This window comes from Oryctolagus cuniculus, chromosome 5, assembly GCF_964237555.1.
Source record: "Oryctolagus cuniculus chromosome 5, mOryCun1.1, whole genome shotgun sequence".
Taxonomy (NCBI): Eukaryota; Metazoa; Chordata; class Mammalia; order Lagomorpha; family Leporidae; genus Oryctolagus; species Oryctolagus cuniculus.
The window spans coordinates 170376886-170394054 of record NC_091436.1 but is presented as its reverse complement, the minus strand read 5'-3'; positions in this window follow the sequence as shown (position 1 = coordinate 170394054).

Here is a 17169-nt window from a genome sequence, read left to right as displayed (position 1 = left end):
AGATCTTTAACGTCCTTGGTTAAGTTTATTCCAAGGTATTTGATTGTTTTTGTAGCTCTTGTGAATGGGATTGATCTTAGCAGTTCTTCTTCAGCCATGGCATTGCTTGTGTATACAAAGGCTGTTGATTTTTGTGCATTGATTTTATATCCTGCCACTTTGCCAAACTCCTCTATGAGTTCTAATAGTCTCTTAGTAGAGTTCTTTGGATCCTCTAAGTAAAGAATCATATCTGCAAAGAGGGATAGTTTGACTTCTTCCTTCTCAACTTGTATTCCTTTAATTTCTTTTTCTTGTCTGATGGCTCTGGCTAAAACTCCCAGAACTGTGTTAAATAGCAGTGGTGAGAGTGGGCATCCCTGCCTGGTGCCAGATCTCAATGGAAATGCTTCCAACTACTCCCCATTCAATAGGATGCTGGCCGTGGGTTTTTCATAAATTGCTTTGATTATATTGAGGAATGTTCCTTCTACACCCAATTTGCTTAGAGTTTTCATCATGAAAGGGTGTTGAATTTTATTGAATGCTTTCTCTGCATCTATTGAGATAATCATATGGTTTTTCTTCTGCAGTCTGTTAATGTGGTGAATCACATTGATTGATTTGCACATATTGAACCATCCCTGCATACCAGGGATAAATCCTACTTGGTCTGGGTGGATGATTATTCTGATGTGTTGTTGTACTCTATTGGCGAGAATTTTATTGAGGATTTTTGCATCTGTGTTCATCAGGGATATTGGTCTATAATTTTCTTTCAGTGCTGCATCTTTCTCTGGCTTAGGGATTAAGGTGATGCTGGCTTCATAGAAAGAATTTGGGAGGATTCCCTCTTTCGATTGTTCTGAATAGTTTAAGAAGAAATGGGATTAATTCTTCTTAAATGTCTGGTAGAATTCAGCAGTGAATCCATCTGGTCCTGGGCTTTTCTTTGTTGGGAGGGCCTTTATTACTGTTTCAATTTCTGTTTCAGTTATGGGTCTATTTAGCTTTTCTATGTCTTCATGGTTCAATTTAGATAGATTGCATGTGTCCCGGAATCTATCCATTTCTGATAGATTTCCCTGTTTGCTGGCATATAAGTCCTTGTAGTAATTTCTGATGATTCCTTATATTTCTGTAGTGTCTGTTGTTACATTTCCTTTTTCATCTCTGATTTTATTGATTCGGGTCTTTTCTCTTCTTTTTTTAGTTAGTTGGGCGAATGGGGTGTCAATTTTGTTTATTTTTTCAAAAAATGAGCTCCTCGCTTGGCTGATTTTTTGTAATTTTTTTTTATTCAATCCTGTTGATTTCTTCTCTGATTTTAATTATTTGTCTTCTCCTACTAGATTTGGGTCTGGTTTGCTGCAGTTTTTCTAGGTTCTTGAGATGCGCTGAAAGCTCATTTATTTGGTACCTTTCCAATTTCTTGATATAGGCACCTATTGCTATAAACTTGCCTCTCAATACTGCTTTTGCTGTATCCCATAAGTTTTGATATGTTGTGTTGTTATCTTCATTTACTTCCAGAAAGTTTTTGATTTCTCTTTTGATTTCTTGAATGACCCAGTGTTCATTCAGGAGCATGTTGTTCAGTCTCCGTGCGTTTGCATACTTTCTAGGGTTTCCTGAGTTGCTAATTTCCAGCTTCATTCCGCTGTGGTCTGAGAAGCTGCATGGTATGATTCTAATTCTTTTAAATTTGCTGAGACTTGCTTTATGGCCTAGTATGTGATCAATCCTAAAGAAGGTTCCATGCACTGCTGAGAAGAATGTGAAGTCTTTAGATGTAGGATTCAAAATTCTGTAGATATGTTAGATCCATTTGGGCAATAGTGTCAATTAAATCTGCTGTTTCCTTGTTGATCTGTCCAGATGATCTGTCTATTTCTGAGAGTGGAGTATTGAAGTCCCCCAGTACTACTGTATTGGAATCTAAATCTCCCTTCAAGTCCCTTAACATATCTTTGAAATAGACCGGTGCCCTGTAATTAGGCGCATATACATTTATAATAGTTACATCTTCCTGTTGAATTGAACCCTTAATCATTATATAGTGTCCCTCTTTGTCTCTCTTAACAGTTTTTGTATTAAAGTTTAATTTGTCTGATATTAATATGGCTACACCTGCTTTTTTTTAGTTTCTGTTGGCATGGAATATCTTTTTCCAACCTTTCACTTTCAGTCTGCATGCATCTTTGTTAGAGAGATGTGTTTCTTGTAGGCAACAAATAGTTGGGTTGTGTTCCTTAAGCCAATCAGCCAATCGGTGTCTTTTAACTGAAGAGTTAAGTCCATTAATGTTTAATGTGACTATTGATAAGTAGTGACTTTGCCCTGCCATTTTCCCGGAGATATTTTCTAGTATATGCTTTGAGCTTCCCATGCTCTTTTACTGGTAGGTGTTCTTCCTTTACCTTCTTTCATATTGATGGCCGTGTTTCTGTGTTTCTGAGTGTAGCACATCTTTAAGTATCTTTTGCAGGGCCGGACGAGTGGCCGCAAAGTCTTTCAATTTCTGTTTGCTATGAAAGGTCTTTATTTCACCTTCATTTACAAATGAGAGCTTGGCAGGATATAATCTTCTGGGATGGCAGTTTTTCTCTCTTAGTACCTGGGCTATGTCTCCCTCCTAGCCTGTAGTGTTTCTGATGAGAAGTCAGCTGTGAGTCTGATTGGAGATCCTCTGAGAGTAATCTGACGTTTCTCTCTTGCACATTTTAGGATCTTTTCTTTATGTTTCACTCTGGTAGTTTAATTACCACGTGTCGTGGTGAGGATCTCTTTTGGTCATGTTTATTGGGGGTTCTATCAGCTTCCTGTACTAGGATGTCTCTGTCCTTCTCCAAACCTGGAAAGTTCTCTGCTAGTATCTCACTAAAAAGGCCTTCTAATCCTTTCTCTCTCTCCATGCCTTCAGGAACTCCTAGAACTCGAATGTTGGTTTTTTTAATAGTATCCTGTAGATTCCCAACAATATTTTTTAGATTTCTAATTTCCTCTTCTTTTCTTTGGTTTGACTGTATGTTTTCCTGTGCTCTATCTTCTAAGTCCGATATTCTCTCTTCTGCTTCACCCATTCTGTTTTTAAGGCTCTCTAATGTGTTTGTCATTTGATCTATTGAGCTCTTCATTTCGATTTCTCTTCACTATCACACTTTCCTGTTCTACTAGTTTCTGCGTTTCATTTTGATTCTTCCTTAAAATTTCATTTTCACGAGAGAGATTTTCTATCCTGTCCAATAAGGATTTCTGTAGTTCAAGGATTTGCTTTTGAAAACTTCTAAATGTTCTTATCATAAATTTTTTGAAATCCGTATCTTGCATTTCTTCTATCTCATCATCTTCATGATCTTGGCTTGGGGTGTTTTGTTTATTTGGAGGCATCATAGTGTCATCGTTGATCTTGTTCCCTCAATTTCTGTGTTTGTTGCTTGGCATAGTTAATTCTTCTTCCCTCACTGTGCGGTTTATATATATATATATATATATATATATATATATATATATATATAAAATATGTCTGTGTTAAGTGGACTGCCTGCTGTTGGAGGAGCCTTGGAGGCTTGAGATGGGTGTGGCCAGAGAGCTCTGCTTGGTTCTTCTGGGTTACGGGTGTGCAAAGGTGACACCCTCAGGTTATGCGTGGTAAATATTTATTTATTTATTTTATTCAGGAGGTAAATAATACTGCACGGCTGTGCAGAATTGATGGTATTTAGCTTCTGATCTCTGGCTTCTACCCAAAGAGTCTGTGTAGGCTCTGTTTCTCCTCTGGACTCCCACTGGGTTGCCTAGGCTACTGAATTGTAATGACTCAGTTCCTTAGCTCTTCCCTGTTGTTATGTAAATCCAGAGAGGGGGCCTGCTCTTTGTCTCTTGCTCGCCTTTGCAAGGTTGGCAGAGAGAAAAACTCGAGAGAAACTCGTCTGTATCAGTACCCCCCCCCACCTTGTTTTTCCTTCTTTCCTATAGTCAATCTGGTGAACTTTCCTGCTCCCCTCTAGATTCTGACCCCCGTTTCCCCACCAATGTCTCGGGTTACTGAGCTCACCTCCCCTTCCAGCGCCGATGTGTGGACTCGGAGCCCTGTGCATCCCTGCTCTCTCCACTGGTGTCTGTGTGACATCCACTCCCCTTCCTGCATTGGCGCGCAGACCCTGCGGCTCCCACTGCTCAGCTTCCGCACGGTGGGCGACCTTGTTCTCCCAGTAGGTCCTCCGAGTCACAGCCACTAGATCCGGAAGAGTTTCCTCTGCAAATTTTTCCTGATCCTTTTTCTGAGGCTACCGTAACTCCCCTTTTATTAAACTAAATTTTCCTGGACTATTGGTGCGCGTCCTCACTATTCCGCCATCTTGGCTCCGTCCCCTGAAACCTAAACTTCTTCATTCAGCTCTTGACACTGTTTCTCATTATTTCTAAGTATTCTGATTATTAATTTTCTGAATTCTTTTTCTGGCATGGTTTCAACTTCTTCTTCTGCCTCTGTTATGGTTGGTTTAGCCTGCTCCATTGGCAAGTTTATATGTTCTTCTATATTCTTGCTGTGGGTTTTTGTTTTGTTTTTTGGCATGCCATCTGGGTGATTTTTCAGATTGATTTCTCTCTGCTATAGGCTGCTGTGAGTCTCTACCAATATCCAGTATAAGCAGGCTCTCTACACAGCCCGAACGTAAACAGACAGGATGGCTGCTCTCTGCCCACTGCAGCTCTAGATTCTGCCCTTTTTCCCCACCGGCAGGCGCTATTCAGTTGTTTTTTTTTTTTTCTTGTAACTTGAGTAGACGGGTGTCAGGGCTTTCAGCTGCCCTCCCTCGAGCAAGAAGTGTCCTGTTGCTCTGCTCTACCTTTGGGCTCCGCCTCTGAAGGTTAGTGTGGAGGCAAAGACAGTTCTCCTTTAAGCCCGAATGTAAACAGATAAAATGGCTGCTTCCCGCCCGCTACAGCTCTGAGGAGGCGCCAAGAGATACTGGCTTACTCAGTCTCTCAATTAGTACCCCTGAATCGTGCACTCTTTCCGCAGGCGCCACTCACTCTGTTCCGTTTTCTATTTCCTCCCCCACTTAGTTGTGCATGTCTCAGTGTCCGTCCCAGGGTGGGTTGGGGGAGGGGCAGCGGCAGCTGTCGTTAAATTCTAATTGTTTAAAAATAGCTGAGTTTTTATTAAGAGCTATGGGTTATTTAAATATGTGCTTATTTTCAAATATTTGAATAATCACCTTGTAACAATGATCAAATTTGGTCTATATTTTTGTCATGTTAAGGAATCTTATTTCAACCAGATACTTTAAGCCTTCTTGGCATCCTTAACAGGCATTCAGAAAATTAAAAATCAGTTTCAAAGAATTTGGACTCTGAAATTTCCAGTAAATTTTGGACTTCGGTTTTTCCAGTTTGGGCCCAACTGACCAGTCCACTGCAGTGGCTTTCAATGTGGAAAGCCTGGGCTTCAGCAGAAGTCAGCTTGTGAAGAGTCCTGGCAGCTCTTCCAAGAGTTGAAACACTGGAAATGGAACTGCCCTGGAATCAAAGGACTTCAGGTCAGAGCCACAGATCTTACTGGCTCTAAGCTGAAAAGCCCTTCACTCGGCCTAGCTTTCAAGGTGACCACCGCTGCTGAGAGGAGATGGCTAAATAGGGTCAATAACATTGCAGGCAGAACTGTAAATTTCCTGTTAGAGTTGCTACCTGTCTTTACCTAGCCAGCTCTCCTCCCAAGCCAGTGAGGTGATGGAAGTCAACAGGGTGCCTTCCCCAAGGACGTTCACACCTCGCTTAGGATGTATCCTATGAAGAGATAGATAAGTCTAGGCCTCATAATTTACAAGGCCCCAAAGCCCACCAGATTATTATCAAGCCCCTTCCTTCAGGTTCTATTTGATTCTCAATCAGAAAACTTAGTTGTAACTTAGCACCTTTCCTAGGTTCTCTAATAATGACTCTGTCCTTTGTATCTAGCCCACTTGGGCCTCATTCCTTTGTAATCATAGCCTCTACTCTAACACCAATGGCTCTACTCCCAACCTGTGTGTACTAATGGTCCTCTCCCCCACTTAATTTTGTATGACTGTTCAGAATTTCTCTACAAACCCTGCTACCTGCAAAAGTTAAGTGGCCTTTCTCCCAGTCTTGACTGGAATCAGCTTTAAGCCACATCCATCAAACTGTCCCCACAAGGGTCCAGAACCCCCCCCCATTTCCTCTCCTCTATGAAATCCTCTCATTACCTGGTTAATGCTACTATTAGGGTCATTGGTTACTATTCTCACCCTGTCTTTTATACTACAATGTCTGTTTAAGTGTTTACAGCAGGTTATAATGGAACAAATGAAGGCCTTCAGCAACCAGGCGGTCAACCAAATGCTGCTACAGGGATATATACAGCTCCCCACCCAGGAAACAGCAGCTTGAAACATTGCTCCATGCCAGTGAAGAGTACCTCATTGCCCCATGTCAGCAGGAAGTAGCTCTAAAGACAGATCATCATCCCTCTACCCCTCCTGGACTTTTGGGACTAATGTAATCCCATACAACTCCTGCTTTATAAAAAACAAAAGGGGGGAATGTTAGGAAAATGGTGCAGTTTTATCTATGGCATGATCTACATCCTGACTTACATCCTAAGCTGTAGCCCTCACAGCCATTGCTGGAAGCCAGGTGGCCACATGGCCCAACCACCGGTGCCAAGCTCCACCCCCATCCTAATGGAATTCGCTGCTCCTGCTTCCCTGCCAGCCCTCCAGCAAAGTTTTAAAAGGACCTGTTCCTGAACACGTGGCTCTCTTGGCTTCTCTCTTCTCTCCTGCTCACTCTCTCTAGCCCTCTCTCCTCTTTCACTCCCCTCTCTCCTTTCCTCTCTCCTCTTTCTCTCTTACTCTCCTTCTCCCTCTTCCCTTCCCACCAGCCTGCTGGGTTTCCCCAATAAACCCTTTTCCTTATTCTGGTGTTTTGTGTGTTTTGTGATGGTATAACAAGTAGTCTTGGTGGGAGATGCCACAAGCTCAGGTGGCCTTGGCTACCCGGTGAGAGACATTGCAGAAGAATCTGAGCTTAACCTGAGGACTGCACATATCCTTTGTGTGGTCCTTGGGACAGAGCAGACGAATATTATACCCACAGGGGCTAGCGCTCAGGCACTGATCACCATTGAGGAAAAGAGCTCAGCTGAGTGGAATTACTTCCCTTCTGAATAAAAAAGAGAGAGAGAGGGAAGATTTACCACGACAAACCTGGGTGTGTCATCTTTGGCATACCCTTAATCCTGAAGAACTGAACAGAGCTCTCTGGCCACACCCACCACAAGCCTCTAGATGCTCACTAAAAGCAGACAGTCCACTTAATCTAGAGTCATAGTATAACGAGAAAAGCCATCAGAGGGGAAAAAAAGAAGAAGAAGAAGAAGAAGAAGAAGAAGAAGAAGAAGAAGAAGAAGAAGAAGAAACCAAAGAATATCTACACAATGCCAAACAACAAATGCAAAAACCGAGGAAACAAGAACAAGGAAGACATCATGAAGCTCCCAAAAGAACATGAAACTCCAATACAGGACTATGAAGATGATGAGATGGAAGAAATACAAGAAACTGAACTCAAAAAATTTATGATAAGAATATTTAGAAGTAATCAAACACAAATGCATGAACTACAGAAATCCATGCAGGACATGACAGAAAATCTCTCTCATGAAAATGAAATCTTAAGGAGGAATCAAAATGAAATGAAGAATTTTGTAGTGCAGGGTCTGAGTCCACCCATACAAGGGTGGACTGGGTCCGAGGAAAGGTAAGTGTGCCGCTCGCCTGTTCCCCAGCCTCCTGATCCCGGAGACAATCAGACGCAACAGGGAGTCAAGTCTAGCAAGAACTCATTTATTTCGCGTGTACAGAGCCTTTTATAGCACAAAACTGCAGAGTCATTGGGGCAGGGCTAAGGACCAACCATTCACTTAAATGGTCATTTTACGGGGCGATTTTCATAGGACTAGCCATATGTCTATACACTTGATATCAGTTGTTGCCACTTCCCCTGATGTTGCGTAGCCAATTAGTTTTAGTGGTAAACAACTTTGGATTGCACCAACCTTACTTCCTCTGGGCAACATCTTTGAATTACTTTGTGTAACTAATTTCCCCACATTGTAGAACATAAAATTGAGATATGGGAGAGAAATCAAAATGAAATGAAGAATTCAATAGAACAAATAAAAAACGCTGTTGAGAGCCTTAAAAGCAGAATCAGTGAGACAGAAGACAGAATTTCGAACTTAGAAGACAGATAACAGGAGCCAGCGCCGTGGCTCAATAGGCTAATCCTCCACCTTGCGGCGCCGGCACACCGGGTTCTAGTCCCGGTCGGGGCGCCGGATTCTGTCCCGGTTGCCCCTCTTCCAGGCCAGCTCTCTGCTATGGCCAGGGAGTGCAGTGGAGGATGGCCCAGGTGCTTGGGCCCTGCACCCCATGGGAGACCAGGAAAAGCACCTGGATCCTGGCTCCTGCCATCGGATCAGCGCGGTGCGCCGGCTGCAGCGGCGGCCATTGGAGGGTGAACCAACGGCAAGGGAAGACCTTTCTCTCTCTGTCTCTCTCTCTCACTGTCCACTCTGCCTGTCAAAAAAAAAAAAAAAAAAAAAAAAGAAGACAGATAACAGGAAAGTGTAAAGTCAAACCAAAGACAAGAAGAGGAAATTAGAAATCTAAAAAATATTTTTGGCAATCTACAGGATATTATTAAAAAACCCAACATTCAGGTTCTAGCAGTTCCTGAAGGCATGGAGAGAGAGAAAGGATTAGAAGGCCTTTTTAGTGAGATACTAGCAGGAAACATCCCAGGTTTGGAGAAAGAGACATACAAGTACAGGAAGCACACAGAACCTCCATAAACATTAACAGAAGAGATCCTCGCCATAACACATTGTAATCAAACTCACCACAGTGAAACATAAAGAGAAGATTCAAAAATGTGCAAAAGAGAAACGCCAGATTACTCTCAGAGGATCTCCAATTAGACTCACAGCAGACTTCTCATCAGAAAAACTACAGGCTAGGAGGGAATGGCAAGATATAGCCCAAGCACTAAGAAAAAAAAAAACTGCCAGCCAGGAATGTTATATCCTGCAAAGCTCTCATTTGTGAATGAAGGTGAGATAAAGACCTTTCATAGCAAACAGAAATTGAAAGAATTTGTCAGCATTCGTCCAGCCCTGCAAAAGATGCTTAAAGATGTGTTACACATAAGAAACTCAGAAACATGACCATCAATACGAAAGAAGGTAAAGGAGAAAATCTCTCAGTAAAAGATCACAGGAAGTTCAAAGCATATATTAGAAACATCTTTGGAAAAATAGCAGGGCAAAGTCACTACTTATCAACAGTCACATTGAATGTAAATGGCCTCAACTCACAGGTCAAAAGATACAGACTGGCTGAATGGATTAAAAAACAAAGCTCATCTATTTGCTACTTACAAGAAACACATCTTTCCAATAAAGGTGCATGCAGACTGAAAGTGAAAGGTTGGAAAAGATATTCCAAGCCAACAGAAACCAAAAAAGAGTTGGCATAGCCATCTTAATATCAGACAAAATGAACTGTAACACAAAAACTGTTGAGAGAGACAAAGAGGGGCACTATATAATGATTAAGGGATCAATTCAACAGGAAGATGTAACTATTATAAACATATATGCACCTGATTGCAGGCCACTGGTTTATTTAAAAGATATGTTAAGAGACTTAAAGGGAGACTTAGACTCCAATACAGTAGTATTGGGGGACTTCAATACTCCTCTTTCAGCAATAGACAGATCAACCAGAAAGAAGATGAACAAGGAAACAGCAGATTCAATCGACACAAGAGCTCAAATGGATCTAACAGATATCTACAGAACTTTTCATCCTACACTTAAAGAACAGACATCCTACACAGCAGTGTGTGGAACTTTCTCTAGAATTCACCACATACTAGGCCATAAAACAAGTCTCAGCAAATTCAAAAGAATCAAAATCATACCATGCATCTTCACAGACCACAGTGGAATGAAGCTGGAAATTAGCAACTCAGGAATCCCTAGAGCACATGCAAACACAAAAGATCAGCAAAATAAAGAGCATTTTTGGAAAAAATAAAAATTGACACACCATTGGCACAACTAACTAAAAAAAGAAGAGAAAAGACCCAAATCAATAAAATCAGAGATTAAAAAGAGAATGTAACAACAGACATCACAGGAAAAAAAAGAATCATCAGAAATTACTACAAAGAGTTGTATGGCAGCAAACTGAGAAATCTATTAGAAATGGAGATTCCTGGACACATACAACCTACCTAAATTGAATCATGAAGACATAGAAAACCTAAACAGACCCAAGCAAAGACAGAAATTGAATCAGTAATAAAGGTCCTCCCAACAAAGAAAAGCCCAAGACCAGATGAATTCACTGCTGAAATCTACCAGACATTTAAAAGAACTAACTCCAATTCTTCTCAAACTATTCAGAACAATTGAAAAGAGGGAATCCTCCCAAATTCTTTCTATGAAGCCAGCATCACCTTAATTCCTAAACCTGAAAAAGATGTAGCAGAGAAAGAGAATTACAGACCAATTTCTCTGATAAACATAGACACAAAAATCCTCAAAAAAATTCTGGCCAATAGAATGTAACAACATATCAGAAAGATCATCCACCCAGACCAAATGGGATTTATCCAAGGAATGCAGAGATGGTTCAATGTTCGCAAATCAATAATGTGATACATCACAACTACTAGAACCTGAATGTTGGTTTTTTTAATAGTATCCTGTAGATTCCCAACAATATTTTTTAGTTTTCTAATTTCCCTTCTTGTCTTTGGTTTGACTGTATACTTTCCTGTGATCTGTTTTCTAAGTCCGAAATTCTCTCTTCTGTCCCACTGATTCTGCTTTTAAGGCTCTCAACAGCATTTTTTATTTGTTCTATTGAATTCTTCATTTCATTTTGATTTCTCTTCCATATCTCAATTTTATGTTCTACAAAATTATTCATTTCATTTTGATTCCTCCTTAAGAGGAACAAACTGCAGAAAAAAAAACCCATATGATTATCTCAATAGATGCAGAGAAAGCATTTGATAAAATACAACACCCTTGCATGATGAAAACTCTAAGCAAATTGGGTATAGAAGGAACATTCCTCAATACAATCAAAGCAATTTATGAAAAACCCACAGCCAGCATCCTATTGAATGTGGAAGAGTTGGAAGCATTTCAACTGAGATCTGGTACCAGACAGGGATGCCCACTCTCACCACTGCTATTCAGTACAGTACTGAAAGTTTTAGCCAGAGCTATTAGCCAAGAAAAAGAAATTAAAGGGATACAAATTGGGAAGGAAGAACTCAAACTATCCCTCTTTGCAGATTATATGATTCTTTATTTAGGGAATCCAAAGAACTCTACTAAGAGACTATTGGAACTCATAGAAGAGTTTGGAAAAGTAGCAGGATATAAAATCAATGCACAAAAATCAACAGCCTTTTAATACACAGGCAATGCCACAGCTGAGGAAGAACTTCTAAGATCAGTCCCATTCACAATACCCACAAAAACAATCAAATACCTTGGAATAAACTTAACTAAGGATGTCAAAGATCTCTACGATGAGAATTACAAAATCTTAAAGAAAGAAATAGAAGAGGATACCAAAAAAATGGAAAAATCTTCCATGCTCATGGATTGGAAGAATCAACATCATCAAAATGTCCATTCTCCCAAAAGCAATTTATAGATTCAATGCGATACCAATCAAGATACCGAAGACCTTCTTCTCAGATCTAGAAAAAATGATGCTGAAATTCATGTGGAGACAAAGGAGACCTCGAATAGCTAAAGCAATCTTGTACAACAAAAACAAAGCCAGAGATATCACAATACCAGATTTCAGGACATACTACAGGGCAGTTGTAATCAAAACAGCATGGTACTGGTACAGAAACAGATGGATAGACCAATGGAACAGAATAGAAACACCAGAAATCAACCCAAACATCTACAGCCAACTTATATTTGATCCAGGATCCAAAACCAATCCCTGGAGTAAGGACAGTCTATTCAACAAATGGTGCTGGGAAAACTGGATTTCCATGTACAGAAGCATGAAGCAAGACCCCTACCTTTCACCTTACACAAAAATCCAGTCAACATGGATTAAAGGTGAAATTATTAGAGAACATTGGAAAACCCTGCAAAAAATAGGCACCAGCAAAGAATTCTTGGAAAAGACCCCAGAAGCACAGGCAGTCAAAGCCAAAATTAACAATGGGGATTGCATCAAGTTGAGAAGTTTCTGTACTTCAAAAGAAACAGGAGAGGGAAGAGACAACCGACAGAATGGGAAAAAATATTTGCAAACTATGCAACAGGTAAAAGCTTAATATCCAGAATCTACAAAGAGATCAAGAAACTCCACAACAACAAAACAAACAACCCACTTAAGAGATGGGCCAAGGATCTCAATAGACATTTTTCAAAAGAGGAAATCCAAATGGCCAACAGACACATGAAAAAATGTTCAGGATCACTAGCCATCAGGGAAACGCAAATCAAAACCACAATGAGATTTCACTTCACACTGGTTAGAATGGCTTACATAAAGAAATCAACTAACAACAGAAGCTGGTGAGTATGTGGAGAAAAAGGGACACTAATCCATTGTTGGTGGGATTGCAAACTTATAAAGCCACTATGGTAGACAGTTTGGAGGTTCCTCAGAAACCTGAATATAGCCCTAACATATGTGTCAGCCATCCCACTCCTTGGAATTTACCCAAAGGAAATTAAATTGGCAAACAAAAAAGCTGTCTGCACCTCAATGTTTATTGCAGCTCAATTCACAATAGCTAAGACCTGGAACCAACCTAAATACCCATCAACAGTAGACTGGATAAAGAAATTATGGGACATGTGCTCTATAGAATACTATACAGCCAAAAAAATCAAATCCAATCATTTGCAATGAAATGGAGGAATCTGGAAAACGTCATGCTGAGTGAAATAAGCCAGTCCCAAAGGGACAATTATGTGTTCTCCCTGATTGGTGACAACTAACTGAGCACCTAAAAGGAAACCTGTTGAAGTGAAATGGACACTATGAGAAGCAATGACTTGATCAACCCTTGTCCTGACTGTCGATGAACAACTTACTATTTTATTCCTTTTAGCATTTTTTTGTTCTACTTAATACCATTGGTTGAACTCTTTAATTAACACACAATTATTCTTAAGTGTTTAAAATTAACTGAAAAGTGATCCTTGTTAAATATAAGAGTGGGAATAAAAGAGGGAGGAGATGTACAGTTCGGCACATGCTCACTTGGATTTACCCCTAATGGTAAAGCTAGAAACATGCCAGGGGATTCCAATTCAATCCCATCAAGGTGGCATGTACCAATGTCATCTTACTAAAGTGATCAGTTTAAGTTCCTAGTTGATCAAAAAGATAGGATTGTCAAAGGGATCACATAAACAAGACCAGTGTCTGCAAATAATTGATAGAATTAAAAAGGAGAGAATGATCCTACATAGGAAGCAGGATACACAGCAGACTCATAGAATGGCAAATGCCCTAAACAGTACTCTGGCCTCAGAATCAGCCGTTAAGGCATTCAGATCTGGCTAAAAAACCCATGAGAGTTTCGCAGGCATGGAAAGCTGAGACACTGTGGCAAATAAATTACCTAAATGGGGGCCGGTGTCGTGGCTCACTTGGTTAGTCTTCCACCTGCGGTGACATCATCCCATATGGGCACCAGGTTCTGGTCCCGGTTGCTCCTCTTCCAGTCCAGCTCTCTGCTGTGGCCCAGGAAGCAGAGGAGGATGGCCCAAGTGTTTGGGCCCCTGCACCCGTGTGGGAGACCATGAGGAGGCACCTGGCTCCTGGCTTCAGATCAGCAGCAGCGCAGCTCTGGCCATTGTGGTCATTTGAGGAGTGAACCAATGGAGGGAGGATCTTTCTCTCTCTCTCTCTCGCTCTGTCTCTCACTGTCTATAACTACCTGTCAAATAAATTTTAAAAAATAATGTTTAAAAAAATGACCTAAATGAAAGATCTCTGTGAGTGAGATCCCAGCAGAAAGAACGGGCCATCAAAGAAGGAGGTCCTTTCTCTGAATGGAGGAGAGAACTTCCACTTTGACTATGGCCTTGTCTAAATAAGATCGGAGTTGGCAAACTCAAGAGGCTTCCATAACCTTGGCAGCTCATGACAAGAGCCTTGGGTGATTTCTGATATCATAAATAAGAGTGTCAATTGTTAAATCCACAATGGAGTCACTGCACCTGCTCCCCATGTAGGCTCTCTGTCCTTAATATGTTGTACTATGTGAATTAACAGTAAAACTACTACTCAAACAATACTCTATACTTTGTGTGTCTGTGTGGGTGCAGTCTGTTGAAATCTTTACTTAATATATACTAAGTTGATCTTCTGTATACAAAGATAATTGAAAATGATTCTTGGCCGGCGCCGCAGCTCAATAGGTAATCCTCTACTTTGCGGCGCTGGCACACCGGGTTCTAGTCCCGGTCGGGGCACCAGATTCTGTCCCGGTTGCCCCTCTTCCAGGCCAGCTCTCTGCTGTGGCCAGCGAGTGCAGCGGAGGATGGCCCAAGTACTCGGGCCCTGCACCCGCATGGGAGACCAGGATGAGTACCTCGCTCCTGCCATGGGATCAGCGCAGTGCACCGGTGCAGCGCGCCGGCTGCGGCGGCCGTTGGAGGGTGAACCAACGGCAAAGGAAGACCTTTCTCTCTGTCTCTCTCTCTCACTGTCCACTCTGCCTGTCAAAAAAAAAAAATGATTCTTGATGAAGAATGGGATGGGAGAGGGAGTGGAGACGGGATGGTTGCGGATGGGAGGGAGTTTACAGGAGGAAAAGCCGCTATAATCTAAAAGTTGTACTTTGGAAATTTGTATTTATTAAATAAAAGTTGGAAAAAAAAAAACCTAGAGAGTCCAAGCAGACTGAGCGTTCAGCCCTCTGCCTCTCTTCTGAGCTGCCCTCCTTGCCTGCCTAGGTGTATTCTCTCCTCCCCACTCAATCATGTAACCTCACTCTCCCCCAGAGTGACTGGGCACTCTCTCTCTGTTTCTTCCATCCTGATGGTTGCCCTACCCCCAATAAAGCCTTATCACTCTGCTCTCTGTCTCACGCCTGAATTCTTTCTTGTGTAAAGACAAGAACCCCATGGCTTCCACGGCCTTCCCTCCAGTAACAGTCCTACAGTTCAATATAAATATGACACATTCTACCTAGTGATAGCATCCAAAGCACACAGTCCCACAAGGCTGCCCCACTTCTGATGTCATTCACAAGTTCCCACTTTACCAATGACTTGTGTCCAACTTTGTCACAAACCAGAGCTTTCCACCATCCCCTTCTCAGTTTCAATCATCTGTGGAGTTGCTCATGGAACCCAGGAAACAGTGCACTCACCATTGCTGATTTATTATAGAGGCTGTCTTAATGTCATGAGTGAACCTAAGTCAAAATTAATATTTTGTGGTCCTTGCAATTTAGTTAGATATGAATTCTAAATACTGGCTCAAATGAGGCAGACAACATGGTAAGGGATGGGATTTATTGAGAGTGAGAGAAATACACAGGAATGTGAGGGCTTCATTAAAGGAAAGTGGGTGATAAAGATTATACAGGAAGCTCCATACCACATTGGGGGGTGCAGGCCAGGGGTCACATGTGGGAATCCACAGGACAGAGGCATGAAGGGAAGCTGCATGGGCAAAAACAGGGTGGGCTCATCATGCTCCAAACTTTTACTCACTTCCAAAAGTGGAGTGGTTATGTAGTCTGATTGGCAGGTGGGTGGATAAAGGTGAGATCAGTTAGGGGCAAGGTGGGAGTGTGATCTTCAGCTCATGAATCTAATCCTATCTCTCTGATTGAGTCCCATATCGTTAAGGCTGCAAATGAACAGGAAGAGGAAGAGAAGCACAGAGAAGGAAAGTGGGGAGAGCACAGGGCTCTCACACCCTCCACATGCAGCTTCCCTCCCACCACCTGTGTTCAGCAGCACAGAAGCTCCCTGAACCCATCCTTTTGGCTTTTATGGAGGCTGATTAAATCACCGACCATTAATGATTGACTCAGTCCCATCCACAAAGGCTGGGGGTATGGTAAGGGGTAGGGGGCAGAGCTGAAAGTTTGCACCTGGAACCAGAGGGTTGGTTCCCCTGGCAACCAGGCAGCCTGGGGCTCTCCAGAACCTTCAATTACCAGTCGTTAGCACACAAAAGACATCACTTCACAAATCCCAAAGTCTAGATAGAGCTATGTGCCAGAAAACTGAGGCACAGGAAGCTAAATGTGTACCTTTTGTTGTCTCACAACCTAAAAAACAAAGAGCATCCAACTTTATTTAACACAGTAAGCCCACCAAATCCAGTGTAGCTACCTGCCAAACCAATCAACCTTGTAGGATGTCACTAGGTGACACTGTGCAGACATGATATATTAATACTGGAGGCCATACAGGGAACATTGTTAGTTTCAGAGGTCACCGTCCAGATCCTACACTAGTTTTAGTGGCCACAGTGCGGCTATCTTATTGGTAGATATGTCCTGTGCTTTAGGTGGAATTTCTCCCCCACCCCCAAAGCCTGTTCTGTGTCCAGTACTCTGATGGAAAGCTTTTTACACACCATTGCAGAGTGCAGATCTGAGATTTCATCCTTGCTGGGGACCTGGCACACGTCTCACGCCTTCAAAGGCTGTAGACAGAAAAGGCGGGCTCGCGCGCCCTCTTGTGGCTTCTAGGACTCAGTGCAGGACTCGCGGACGCTGGATCAGATTCCATTTCCCAGAGCCAAGTGAGCACCTGCCCCAGACTCCATCTCCCAGTGGTCCCCGTGGGCATGCGCATCAGACAACCACATCTCCCAGAACACCCCGGGAGCCTGCCTCAGACTGCATCTCTCAGAGCCCTGTGGGCATCCATTTTCCAAGAACTCCATCTCACGGAGGATCCCATCTCCCAGAGCCCCCTTGGCAACTCCCCTTCAGACCCTTGGCTCCCAGAGCCTCACGGGTGACCGCCTCTGACTCCATCTGCAAGAACCCAGCCAGCACCAAGCCTCAAAGTGTTACCAGTGAAATGGCAGGGTTCTTGTCTTCGCGCAAGAAAGAATTCAG